Below are 12,502 nucleotides of genomic sequence, written 5' to 3'. Positions count from 1 at the left end.
GCAAAACAGCATGTGACATCATTACGCACAGGTTTTTATTGGCTTCAAAGCCATTGGATGGAAACACACTTTCACCAGCTTTATTCGCATGAGTTTTTTTTCCAAACTTGAGATCATTCAATTGACAAGTGGATGGAACCTTAGCTAGTGAGTCGCATGGTTGCGACACAATCGTTACAAAAGCATCTGCTGCCACATGATAAACTCACACGTGCTGTTTATGCTGCTAATAGGTATTGTTGCTTCCCGGCCCCGGCAAATTTCCGGAAGTATTCTTCTCTGCCCAGAGAAAGGGTATTGAAAAGCGCAAGAGACCGGCTTTTTGAAGTGTGAAGGCTACCGTAGCTGTAATACATACTTTTAACTGCGTGGTGCGAGAGAGTTGATTGCAATATATGATGAACGCCAGATGGGAGAAATTCTTACACATTGGACCTTGAAGGATCCACACAATGTGTTTAAGTGAGTAACACTAAATGTAATCATAACTTGTGTGTTAACAAGAAAACTCCACGGGGCACTGTTAAACAAGCTTAAAATCAGACTGATAATTAAGGCAAGGCAAGGCAAGGCAAGGCAGCTTTATTTGTAGAGCACATTTCAGCAACAGGGCAATTCAAAGTGCTTTACACAAAATCAGTTAAACAGATAAAACACAAGTACAAACAGTTAAAAATCATATAAAACACATGAATAGACAGTTACACATAAAACAAGAATAAAAGTTACAGTGCAGCATAAATAATTTAAAGAAATGAGCAGTCATTTAAAGAAAGGCAGCATCAAAAAGAAAGGTCTTCAGCCTTGATTTAAAAGAACTGAGAGTAGCAGCGGATCTACAGGTTTCTGGGAGTTTATTCCAGATATGAGGAGCATAGAAACTGAAAGCTGCTTCACCCTGTTTAGTTCTGACTCTGGGGACAGAAAGTAGACCTGTCCCAGATGACCTGAGAGGTCTGGGGGGGTCATAGTGTAGTAGCAGATCAGAAATGTATTTTGGACCTAAACCGTTAAGGGATTTATAAACTAGCAAGAGTACTTTGAAATCAATTAAGCAATGGATATTGCTCTAACAATGCATTGTATGGCTTCTTAGTGACCGACGGGACATGAGGAGTCCCATGCTTGATCTGGCTGGTTATGAGTGTGCTCTCAGTAAGGACAGAGACTGCTCTATGGGGGCCACACACACTATAGCCCATTCAGTATCAAGCATCTAAACTATACTAATTGAGTTGAGTCTAACTGAGAAACAACTGCCTATGACAAAGCTCTGCATGGCATGTGAGATAAGAAAAAAAGGCCAACAGTAATGACGTTAAAAAAAGTCTATATATACGTGCTTGCTTACACGGAAATTTACCACAAGACCCGGCATAAAATGTGTAAATAAAAACTATGCAATAAATCAGTAAGGCCAATTTATCGGACAATCTTAGCTTGTCACTCATAAATAAGTATATATTTTGGCCAATAGAGGCAATGAGAGATTCCAACGAAAAAATAACAGACATGTTTAAGGTAATTTAGAAACAGTGTCCTGTCCTTAAACAATTGATTTCTGCAGATATATCAGATTTTGTTAAATCTCAAAAGTCTTAAAAGTAAAAAGACTAATATAATATAGAGGCATTCATTTAGTGGTTTTATCGCCAGAAGAAGAAGCTGTCAGTATCTAGCTCATGCTGTGTGCCTCCTCTTACAGACTTTGCCTCGACAATGCCTTAGCCAGTTTTGTAAAGTATGCTTCTCCAACCTAAAATGTCATCAAAACGAGCCAGCTGGCATGAGTTGCCTGGTGTTGAAATTTTGCCCACCACGAACAGAGTCACACAGACACTTTGCAGTCTGCAGAGTGGTACAAAACTCCAGTTTGGCATCAGTCTGACACTTTAACAAGCTGGCCTCTCAGTGACATCAAACTCCAAAAATCACCACTCCAATGGAAAAGATTTAACAAGAGGGACTAATTTATTGTTTCCTCCTCTAATGCCAAGGGAAAAAAAAAAGAAGTCCAGTTCAAACTAGTCTCCTTCCCGTGGTCACAATCGTGTGCAAAGTTCTAACGATGCAACTCAAAAACCTTGTCACATAATATTAAAATTGGCAGGTTGGCACATTTTATTTTTTATCAGGTTGACTTGACAATTTGTGTTGATACTTGATGACTTCTGTTAGCGCTGGGTGATATGACGATACCCCGATATTTTTTTAAATCTCTTATAAAGCACTTCTCAAATGCCTAATTTAACCCTTTGATGCATACAATCACACCACGAGGATGACACCAGTAGTTAACCTACTGCAACATGTCTGCTCTACAACATTCGTGTATATAGGCATGGCCCAGAATAAGATTCTGACAATATAAGCTTCAGCAAAAATATCTCGGTCTTACAGAATTACGGTATTGCAATTACATAAGTGGATTATTTTTTTAAAGTGTTTTTCTTTTGAACACAATATATTTGATTTTAAAAAGGTCCTATGGCATATTAACATGAGTTCCCCCAGCCTGTCTATGGTCCCGCAGTGGCTGGAAATGGTGATAGGTGCAAACCGATCCATGGGTATCCTGCACTGACTTTGAGAAAATGAAAGTTCAGATGGGTGATCTGGAATCTTGATTATCTCCCCGGTGTCTGCTTTGCCCGCCGAGAGAATATGGCCCACCCATGAGAGAGAGAGGCATCATGGCTTTAAAATGAGCAAAGTGGCAATTAGTCAAGGCCCCAACCCCAGCCTCCACCTTGCCAGCGTCAGTTTGACCCACCCCTTATGCTGTAGCCATGCCTCTTTTTTATAACTTATGACCCGTTGGATGTAGACCCTTGTGTGAGGTATCATTGAACTCAGCCGGGAGTTTCCTTTTCATTGGTGACGATTAGCAGTATCTGAGTGCCACGTAAATGCACAGTATCAAGGAGCGGCGTCCGCCAGTAACCCTGACGCGCAGAGTCGCGACGGCCCGTCTAACTCTGCTTGCAGCATTAATTATTAATGGACTGACTGAAACAATTTTAAATGTGCACACAAAAAGGTGGAAAATCTCCACGAAGTATTTATTTAAACCAGGAAGTTGCACACATACTGTTAACAGCTGTTAAATGAAAATAAATGATGGCATCAATGATGCAGGCCTACATACTGTAGCATAGTGTTACTGTGCACAAAGTGTCTCTCATCAGCTATCACTACCCAGCATTTTCCTTGCTAATATAAGGTCTCTAGCAAACAAAAAGGATTATTGACTGGAACAGAATGATTTTCCCGGAAACAAAGCCTTACAGCAGCGTTCCAGATAGAACCATTCAGCCAACAAGACACTACATCCTTCGGGCGGATAAAAGAGCTGATGACTCCAGTAAGACCAGAGGTGCGGAACTATGCATTTATGTGAAAAAGGCTTGGTGCACGGACACTGCTACAATCAACACTGCTACAATCCCTTAGTAGCCACGTATTAACTTGCTTCAGCTGTTTCTTTACATACGTCACACACACACTTGCCCAGGAGAGTGGTCTAAATGGGCAGTGGAGTGTGTGTGTGACAGCAGCTTAATACAAAGTTGGGACAATTTATACTCCTAACTTCTGTTTCCATTTCTCTTTTCTTGACATAAAGTCTATACAGAATATGAAAGGGGTTCCTCTGTATAGGAGCAATGCCATTGCTACCATGAACAATTGTACCGTTTTCACATACAGGCTTAATAGGGCATTTTCTAACCCCAAAAATGTTTTGCACGTTAGATGTTAGATCTCTCCGTAAGCATGGGAATGCACAAGGAAGTGGACATAACATATGAGGAGATAACCAAGCAAAAAAATACAACTGAATTTAAGTGGGACCTATATCTTAAAAACAGGTAAAAGTAGTACATTCTTGTCTCACCAGCATACCTCTCTAACAGGGTTGCCTTTATTCCCAGGCTGACACACACAATAGTTTGATGCTGGTCATATGACAAGGCGAGGGAAGAATAAACCCTTTCCTCATGATCATTTCCCAGTGCCTATAGATGGCGAACATCTTGTCACAGTCATAACGTTTACTCTGCTCAGTATTATATTGGAATGCCATTATAGGAATTAACCAGAGTAAATGGATAACAGGGAGGTATTTATTTTCACAGCATCAGTGATGATAATCAACAGGCATGGCAAGCTCATGCCGAGAGTTGTTTATGAGTTTAAGAGATGTACTAAGTTTAGGAGATTTACTGATATTGAATTTATTATGTAGAACAGGGGTCTTCAACGTGTTTTAGGCCAGGGACCCCTAAGCTGAACAACAGACCAAAGTGTGCATACATATTGCTGTATATTTTCAGATTTATTTTAATTTGCAACATTCAATATCAAATATTTAAACAAAATATTTTTACATAATTTGGCGGCGCCTCTGAACTATTTCTGGGGACCACCGTGGGATCTTGGACCCCCTGTTGAAGATCTCTGAAAGAGGATGTAATTAGTCTATGCAGCAGATATTACACTACAATCAACGTGTACAACCAATTCTCCTGCATGGGAAGCAATCAGACTTTGGGTAGTGGGTTTCAGTGGCAACAAACTGTTGGGATGGAAAGAAGTAGACTGATTTATCGCTGGCTACCTATGTACAAGTCGAAAACTTTTCCCTGATGATTCATATGCGGTTCACATCTGAAAGTGACAACAGTTTCCAATTTCACAGAATGACCAAAATACACAGACACACACGTACATAAAATGCAGCTTGCTCAACAGCCCGAGACAACACATTGCAGTTACGTTACAGTACATTTAGTTTTACAGCCTTAATTTCCATTTGTGCATTTCCACTTGCCCTTCTTCCAAGGACAGTATTCCTGCCTCTGTCCTCAATCAGACTGAAGATCACAGATTAGGTATTTTAGGACAATGCAGAGCCCAACAACAGACAGGACCATTAGTTTACGTAGTTCAAAAAAGAAAAGATGTAAGCATCTCTAAAACGTTACATCATTGAGAAAAGCATGGGAAACTGATGTCTCAAGATGTCCATTTTAGAATTACCAAGAGAGATTAATCTCTTGTTGTTGTAATCTCGTTGTAATTCAATTTGTGTGTTCAATTAACAGCAGCAATCATGCATCTACATGTGCAAGCACAAGTCAAAGGTCACTGTTCTACACTGATCACATTTTATTGAAAAAAAAGTAGAAACATTATTTATAAGACACTTTACTCAGATAAAATCAAAGCCTTTACATTTAGTTTGAAAAAAACAACAATACATATTAAAAACACCATACACAATTAAAATTACGTAACACATTCATTGATTCAATGCATTCAAAGTGTGGATGCTACGGACACGCCCGCCTCACACTAAATCTGCAATGGAAAATGGAGGACGGGGCACTGCAGCCGAGTCGACTTGAGCTGGTGTAAACGCCATTGCTGACGTTTGGTTGGAAGCCAATCACACAGTCAGTAGCCGTCGTTTCTTCAACAACTTGTCCACACAAGCCTTTCATGTAAGCCGATGGCTTCAAACTAGTGGCCAAATTGAAATCTAATTGAGTAAAACTCAAACTCAACAACAAATAAAAGCCAAAAGCTCACTTCAGGGAACAAAGGCTGTGAAAAGAAGCACCATGACAGGTACCCAAATACATTGTCACCTCATTCCTTCTACATGAACAGAGGCGGTTTTGGGTATTCAGAATCACACCAAACAGACGCAGCGGGCCTACATAACACTGTGGGGATCCTACTGATTGAAAAAGAGGCATAGAGGCTGATCAAATAGAACTCAAACAAACCTCCAACAACACTGACTGGACCTTTATTTTCCTGGAAGCTGGGGTCTGAAATCCAATTAAAACCCAATATTTAGCTTGGCACATGTTGCTGTTTTTAAATCAGGTCTATAGCAGATCATTCATCACCTAGCGGCAGGGCAACACTGCGTTGTTATTTTACCAGTTTTAAAGCCCTGATGTAAACATTCTCACTTCCAATAATTAAAACATTCCTTTTTTTTTATAATAATCTTTATCATCACTTTGAACAGGCAAAATTGTGGCATTAACTCTGCCGCGAACATGTTTTCGAGGAAGTACGAACATCTCAATGAAAACAGGGTGCATCTTCATTCCAAACAATACCATTTTCCACTCGTTTTGGCCTGTCGTGTGTACCCATAGTTTGTGCTTTCTGCCTGTTAATCAGCGCACACAAGTCATGTATAAAATTCACATCTGTGATTTGCATCTAGACAGGTCTGTGCAGGGGAGTGAACCACAGCGATTGTCATGCTTTGTATAATCAAGAGAATTCAAATAAAAGCAAGAAACAATGGCACAGAGACAGGAAAAAAAGACTTCCGTGAGACACTAATAAGTTATCCTCAGGGAAAACTGCATAGAAAACAAAATCTTATCAATGCTAAAAGAAGGAGGTCTCCAACTGCATTGTCATCACCCAGACCCGCCCCGTTACGCCCCAATTACTTCCCGCCACTCAGACAGAGAAAGAGAGAGCAGGAACAAAGCCCATCTCCAGCTGCCTGTCTTTTTAGTTCAGTTTGGTTCATGTGGTCTCTGGGAATAGAGCTGACTGATGAACTGGCAATAGAAACTTCACCCATCAGCACTTATGGGTTTAAATGAGTAAGACTAGAGGAGGCCATGATTCCTTTGATGAGTCAGTTTAGTTTTTTGAGTCAGCCAAGTTGCCACCAGCCAAAAGTGCTAAATGTTTTATTGTGCCAGCACGGACAATGACGAATGACATTTGTCTCTCAACACGGAAAACAGATGGGAAGACTTTAACTCCCACTCCTATTTTTTGTTAAATAAAATAAAAAAGCAGATGTTCATCTGAACCCAGCGGTGGGACGATACTGTCCAATCAGCTGTTAAATGAAAACAAAGACCCCATTCTGGTGAAATGTTCGTTTTGCTTCAGGGTCAAAGTTGCAAATAGCACAGATATGTGTGACATGGACCCGAGCCAGGAAACAGTCAGTCAGAAAGATCTCTTGTCACTTAAGGAGTTATACTAATCCTTTAGTACATTTTATAAGAATGCTACAAAACTAACCCCGAAAATCATTAAAATATCATCCAACCGTTAAGACAAAAATACTAACAAGTAATGAAAGCATGCAACTAAAGTATTATCATGTAACTGAGGTCACTATCAAGTGCCAGGGGCACATTTAAAGCAGCTAAAACATAATAGTAACTTGTATTAGCGACTAACGTTACATACACACGTTGACAAATGGATTCACCTGTTCTTTTACCCCCAAAAGTAGCAGGAATGTTACGCCTGTCAAAACCACACTCCACTGGCATGACTATAACACTTACAGTGGAATCTTGTGTTAACTAGTTCTACGGGCAGGTGCTTTCAATGGCGCTTATAATCTTTCTCAGATGCCTTGGGTCCTGTCATAGTTTCTCCCCACGTGCTATCACTGAAGATTCACATTAAAAGCTGGCACACGTGGTTTCCGACAGACAGCGAATGCCATCCCAACGTGATCACCACGATGTGTTGAGACTTCTCATCTTGGTCACAAAATTCCGCCGAAAGTGCAACATTTAGGACTTTCACGGATTTCGGGCAGACGAATAAAGATAATATGGCGAAATATGAGAAATACATTTAGCCCGTAGCCTACATTACAATTTTAGTAACACAATTTTCCTTTTATTTTTAATACTTGACCTATTTTAAGTTGCCCACAACACGGTCGCTGTAGTGAACTAGGTTAGTACATCCCAGCCACCCACTAACTAACTAACGGTCTAAAGTTAGCGCTAGTTCCGTGCTTAAAATTGGCGCTAAATTTAATTGCTATCAGCTGCAGTCAACAAAGGGGGCACGCTGCCTGACGTTCAGTATTAAAACACCGTTACATGTTTCCATATCAATGTTGTCCCTCGGGAACAGTTAAAGACATCAAAACGAGCTACGGAACCATAACAATTAGCAATCTTTCACCTGAAACGAGCAACGTTATTTTCTCGGCAAATTCGCCTTTAACCGTCAGTTTTTAATTCAACTAGCTGCCATCCTTCACGGATAACATTTAGTCAGTTAACACTGTCTTTGGTTAAGCACATTGAGATGTCTTACCTTGTCATTAGAGTCAGTGAAGGCTTGTGCCTCGCTCAGCTCAGGGTCTCCCGTCAAGAACTGTTACATTCGGGTGCACCTCGTGAAAGTCATATTCCATAGGCAGAAGTGAACAGTCAACAGTCATTTAAGCACATTTTCGGTGTAACAAAATGAAAAACGATACGACTGTTTATATGTATGTTCCTTGCAGTATCATAGCTTAGAAAAAGAAGATTGTTCAACAACTACAATACAGTATTAACCAAAATACAATAAGTAGCATCACATTAGTAAAACTAACTGAGATTAAATCAATACCTACAGATTATACGGTAACGCTTTAAGTGATTTTAGAATTGCTGATTGTCCGTGAAGCCATCAGCAGTTTCGTCACTAGAGTAGGCGGAGGAAATTGTATGTCTTTACATATTGTGGCCAAGTCGGCTCAGGGGTAGAGCGTGTGGCCATTTACTACAGAGGTTAATACCTCGACGCAGAGGTCCAGGGATCCAATCGGTCCCGTGGCGGTTTCCAGCATGTCTTCCCCGCTTCTTACTTAACTGTCCTGTCAAAAACTAAAGGTTGAAAAGACTATAAAATTGTAGAGCTATCTTACCCTGAGACCTCTGACTAATTTACATCTTCTTGTACCTTTTTTAAATTTATTTTTTTGTCTATATAATGATTCTGTTATTTCTTTGTTTATATTGCTTCCTATGTCTTTTCATTTTAAATGTTGTGCACTTGACGTTCACGTGCTATTATTGTTTACCTGATTCTCTGTATACTGCATTTTGTCAAAAAAAAAGAAAAAGAAAAAGAAAAAAAAAAAATTATAGTGGCCGCTACCCATGCCATACATGTGTAGCAGTCTGCCAACTCTTTTAATATTTCTTAATTTAATTTTCTTTCCATATTATTTATGAATATCGTAATATCTTAGCTGACACATTCAACACTTGTGGAACATCAAAGTATTATTATATAACTATTTTTAATATTATATACTGTATATGTATATATATTTATATATATACAGTATATATATCAAATGTAAGCGGTTATAGGTCCACTAAATGCAGTGATATGGGTGAGCAATATGTAAGCTATATGAAACCTTCTGTCACAGTGTAATGTTATATGTCAACGTCAATTTATTTATATAGCACGTTTAAAAACAACTGGGTTGACCAAAGTGCTTTACAAGGTACAAAACAACAATAATATAACAATTGAATACAGAGTATATCACAAAGAAAAATACTAAACGAACAAGGATGATAATATCAAGTCAGGGGCGGCTAGAGCAAAGGCTCGATCACCTCTGGTTATGAGCCTGGTTATAAGCACATCCAGGACAGTCTTGAGGGACACCGTGGGTTAATGGGGCCGTCCCATGATATAAATTTACTAACTATTGCCACAAAGCCTTCCTGAGCATTACCCATCACTACAAACACTCCTTGTGTATGTATAGAAAGAATCCGTGTTTAAACAGGCAAACTGTGCCACAAATCCTGTCATCTCACTAACATTATTCCCACTTCCAAATGCAAAGACAACACATTTCTCCAGGCTAAAGGTCAATGCTGGTGTTAAACAGTCTGAGGCAAAGGACAAAACAACACAAGTTAAGGATGAGAAAGACATGTCCCAGAGTGTCCCTGAGGAAGCTTGTTTTGTATGACTTTTGTAAAACTGACATGAAAGCTATTATACTGAATTATTCTCCTTTAAAGGGGAAATAATGCAACCCAATGTCCTAAATCTGGCTGAATACAAAAAGACAAAGTAAACACTTTCAAGTAAATACTCTCTTTTTCTGCTTTTGGAGTAGCCTACACAGCTTGTTTTCTCTAGTGTCTGCGAGAACCAACACCAATGTTTAATTTCATCACAACACTTGGGCCTGTCTTAACAGCTGTGCCAAGGCGTTGTTCATGGTTGGTTTTCTTTGTGTGAGTCTACACACACTAAGCATTGGTCTCCGCTGTTTGCTCATATAGTCGTGGTAGGTACACAGTCATCCACACCCTGTCTCCCCGCTGTCTAAAAAAAGCCTGCTGTGGTTATGGACAGAAAGCATGTGTGAAGGATTGCTAGTCTGACTGGCTGCTTCCTCGCTAACCCAAACCCAACAAGGAGGAGCTGGGCAGCAGAGGACTGAGGGATTTCTGTCTCTCTCTCTCTCTGCTGGTGTGAAGACACAAAACTATACTTCCTTTCCATTGATGGTCATTTCAATATTTGTTTTCTGTAGTTGCATATGTCTGTCTACAACTGCTCTTTCTTTCCATACTCCCTGCATTCGTCTGAATTGTTTTTGGGCATGCGTATCGCCAAAGGGGGAAAGTCAGCCAGCAGCTTCTCTCTGCAGCAGGCCACAGGGTTTTTCCATGGAGGGGAGAGGGACACACACATAAAAGAAAAAGAGGGAAACAGTGAAACAGAGACAAGAAAAAGGGAGAGGATGGTTACTAACACACCTCCTTTAAAAGACAATCGCCAAACCATCATGCAGAAAATACAAAATGTAAGAAAGTGAACTGCCAACAGTGACAGCAGTCTCCACTGCAGCTTGACAGGTGCATGTGAGGTTGAGGTCTTTGCCACTAACTGATTTCAACGAGACACCTGTGTCAATATCTGCCAGTAACCAGTTCTAGCCCACAAAAGCTGAACAATGAGCCAAATCAACCTGGTAAGAATCCTACAGTCCCACCTCACAGTGGCTTGGAACACGTCAAGAAGAAACTGGAGGAACATGCAATGGCCTCCTTTTTGTTGCATTGTATACATAGTTGTATGAATTTCTATTGTCAGCCAAAAATCTTATGTGATGAATTGCTTCACTTCCTGCTGACCCCAGACAGTTCCCTCTCATGCCATTTTTAGAACACAGGTTTATCATCTAATTCGAGAATATCCTGTGAAGTCTGTGGCATAAGAGGCGAGAGGAGGAGGGTATGACATGAATGGGCTGGAAGTGGCTTTCTGACCACATACTGAGTTTCAAGGGGACACTGGTAGGAAAGGGAGTTCCAATGGATGGCCTCTTCAACCCCTAAATGGCTCAGAGGACACAGAGGGAGTGAAGTAAATCCCATTTGGGATTAAGAATTCCGAGTCCTGGCTCCATTTTAGAGGATAAAGGTTTTAGACTGAAGCATCTCAGACAAGAAAAAACAAAGAAAAAACTCCTCGGGGAGGTCTGTGAAATCCCTCCGCATCTTTGCCTTCAAATTCCAAAAAAAGTGTGAGTGGTCTGCAAGGGTCATACTCTAGTATGAAATCCCTGTCACGATGGATGATCCACAAATCTGCTACTGCACAGACAATGAATTCCCCTTAATCCATGCATTTAGGGACAAGAGCAAAGTTTAAGACAGTCCATTATAGGATTTCCCTTTTTAGTTGAAGTCCAGCAACTTCAAAATTGACATTAGTCCTGAAATTCTACACTTGTGACTAGTGACCATTGAAATCACTCTAAATACTCAAAAACGTAACACTTTTATTAGATGACTCAGTTCACAACTTCAATCTTTACAATCCTCATTTTGCAATACGTTGGTATGTGCTAAATGTTTAAAAGGCTAAGATTTTGGGTGCAAGCCTATCTATAAATATGCAGCCACGTATGCCAAATATGTTTTAGATTTACTGTCCTATAATTTGTGGCTTAAATGTGTATTGCTCCATGAGTTTCAGATGCATCCCACACTATGTTTTGGTTCTTTCTTTGGTAAATAAAGCTCAATAACAACTACTGTGTTTCCCCATCTATAACCTCTTTCATATCAGAAAAGTGGGATCATTCATATGATGTAAATGAGAGAAACTGAAACGGGTCTTGAAGCAAAGGTCACATCAATCCTTTTTGAACAGTAAGTCCTTAATCTTTTTTCCAAGGAATGGTCATAAAATTTCAAAATTATGCAAAAGTTGGATTCTGTTGTGCATCTGAGGAGGATTGTGTGAGCGAGCATTCCTCTCCATTTCCGCATTCCTGAGCTTGTTTTGCTTGGATTCAACATGTGTAGTAACAGTGGTGTCCTGATGAAAATGGTTGAATGCAGTGAGAACTGGTGTGAAAAGGTTCAATCCACACTTGGACAGAATATCGCTGCCGTCTTTCGGGGTTAAACGTTTGAGTATGTGTAACCTCGGGCCACACCCCAACCAGTGTTTTTTCATTTGTAAAGTCAGAGTCTCAGAAATTGTCTCAGAAAGACAATTTAACTTTAATGTGTGCCCTGGGGGCATTTTGTAAACAGATTGTTAAAGCCATGGTGCATAGTTTCTGTCGCCTCCATGAGGAATTCTAAGTAATGACAACAACACTGTCAGCACGCTAAGCAAGTCTTCGGCGGTGTCCACGCATGCATGCACGCCACCCCCC

At 40.2% G+C, this 12,502-nt stretch overlaps 1 protein-coding gene across 2 annotated transcripts in view; it reads right to left on the bottom strand.

The window, feature by feature from the left end:
• The window catches only part of LOC116705102 (equilibrative nucleoside transporter 1), a 37,477-nt gene that overhangs the window by 14,264 nt on the left and 10,711 nt on the right, over positions 1–12,502 (bottom strand). Inside the window, exon 1 of one of the 2 annotated variants that reach the window (XM_032540974.1) lies at positions 8,119–8,181. The exons of the other annotated variant lie outside the window; for it this stretch is intronic. The gene's annotated coding sequence lies outside the window, so the exon portion shown is untranslated. Of the gene's footprint in view, positions 1–8,118; positions 8,182–12,502 lie in introns of those variants that run through there. 2 annotated transcript variants of the gene reach the window in all.

Source organism: Etheostoma spectabile, chromosome 17 (genome assembly GCF_008692095.1).
Source record: "Etheostoma spectabile isolate EspeVRDwgs_2016 chromosome 17, UIUC_Espe_1.0, whole genome shotgun sequence".
Classification (NCBI taxonomy): Eukaryota; Metazoa; Chordata; class Actinopteri; order Perciformes; family Percidae; genus Etheostoma; species Etheostoma spectabile.
Note: the sequence above shows the minus strand (reverse complement) of the source record. Positions and strands in the feature narration are given on the sequence as shown.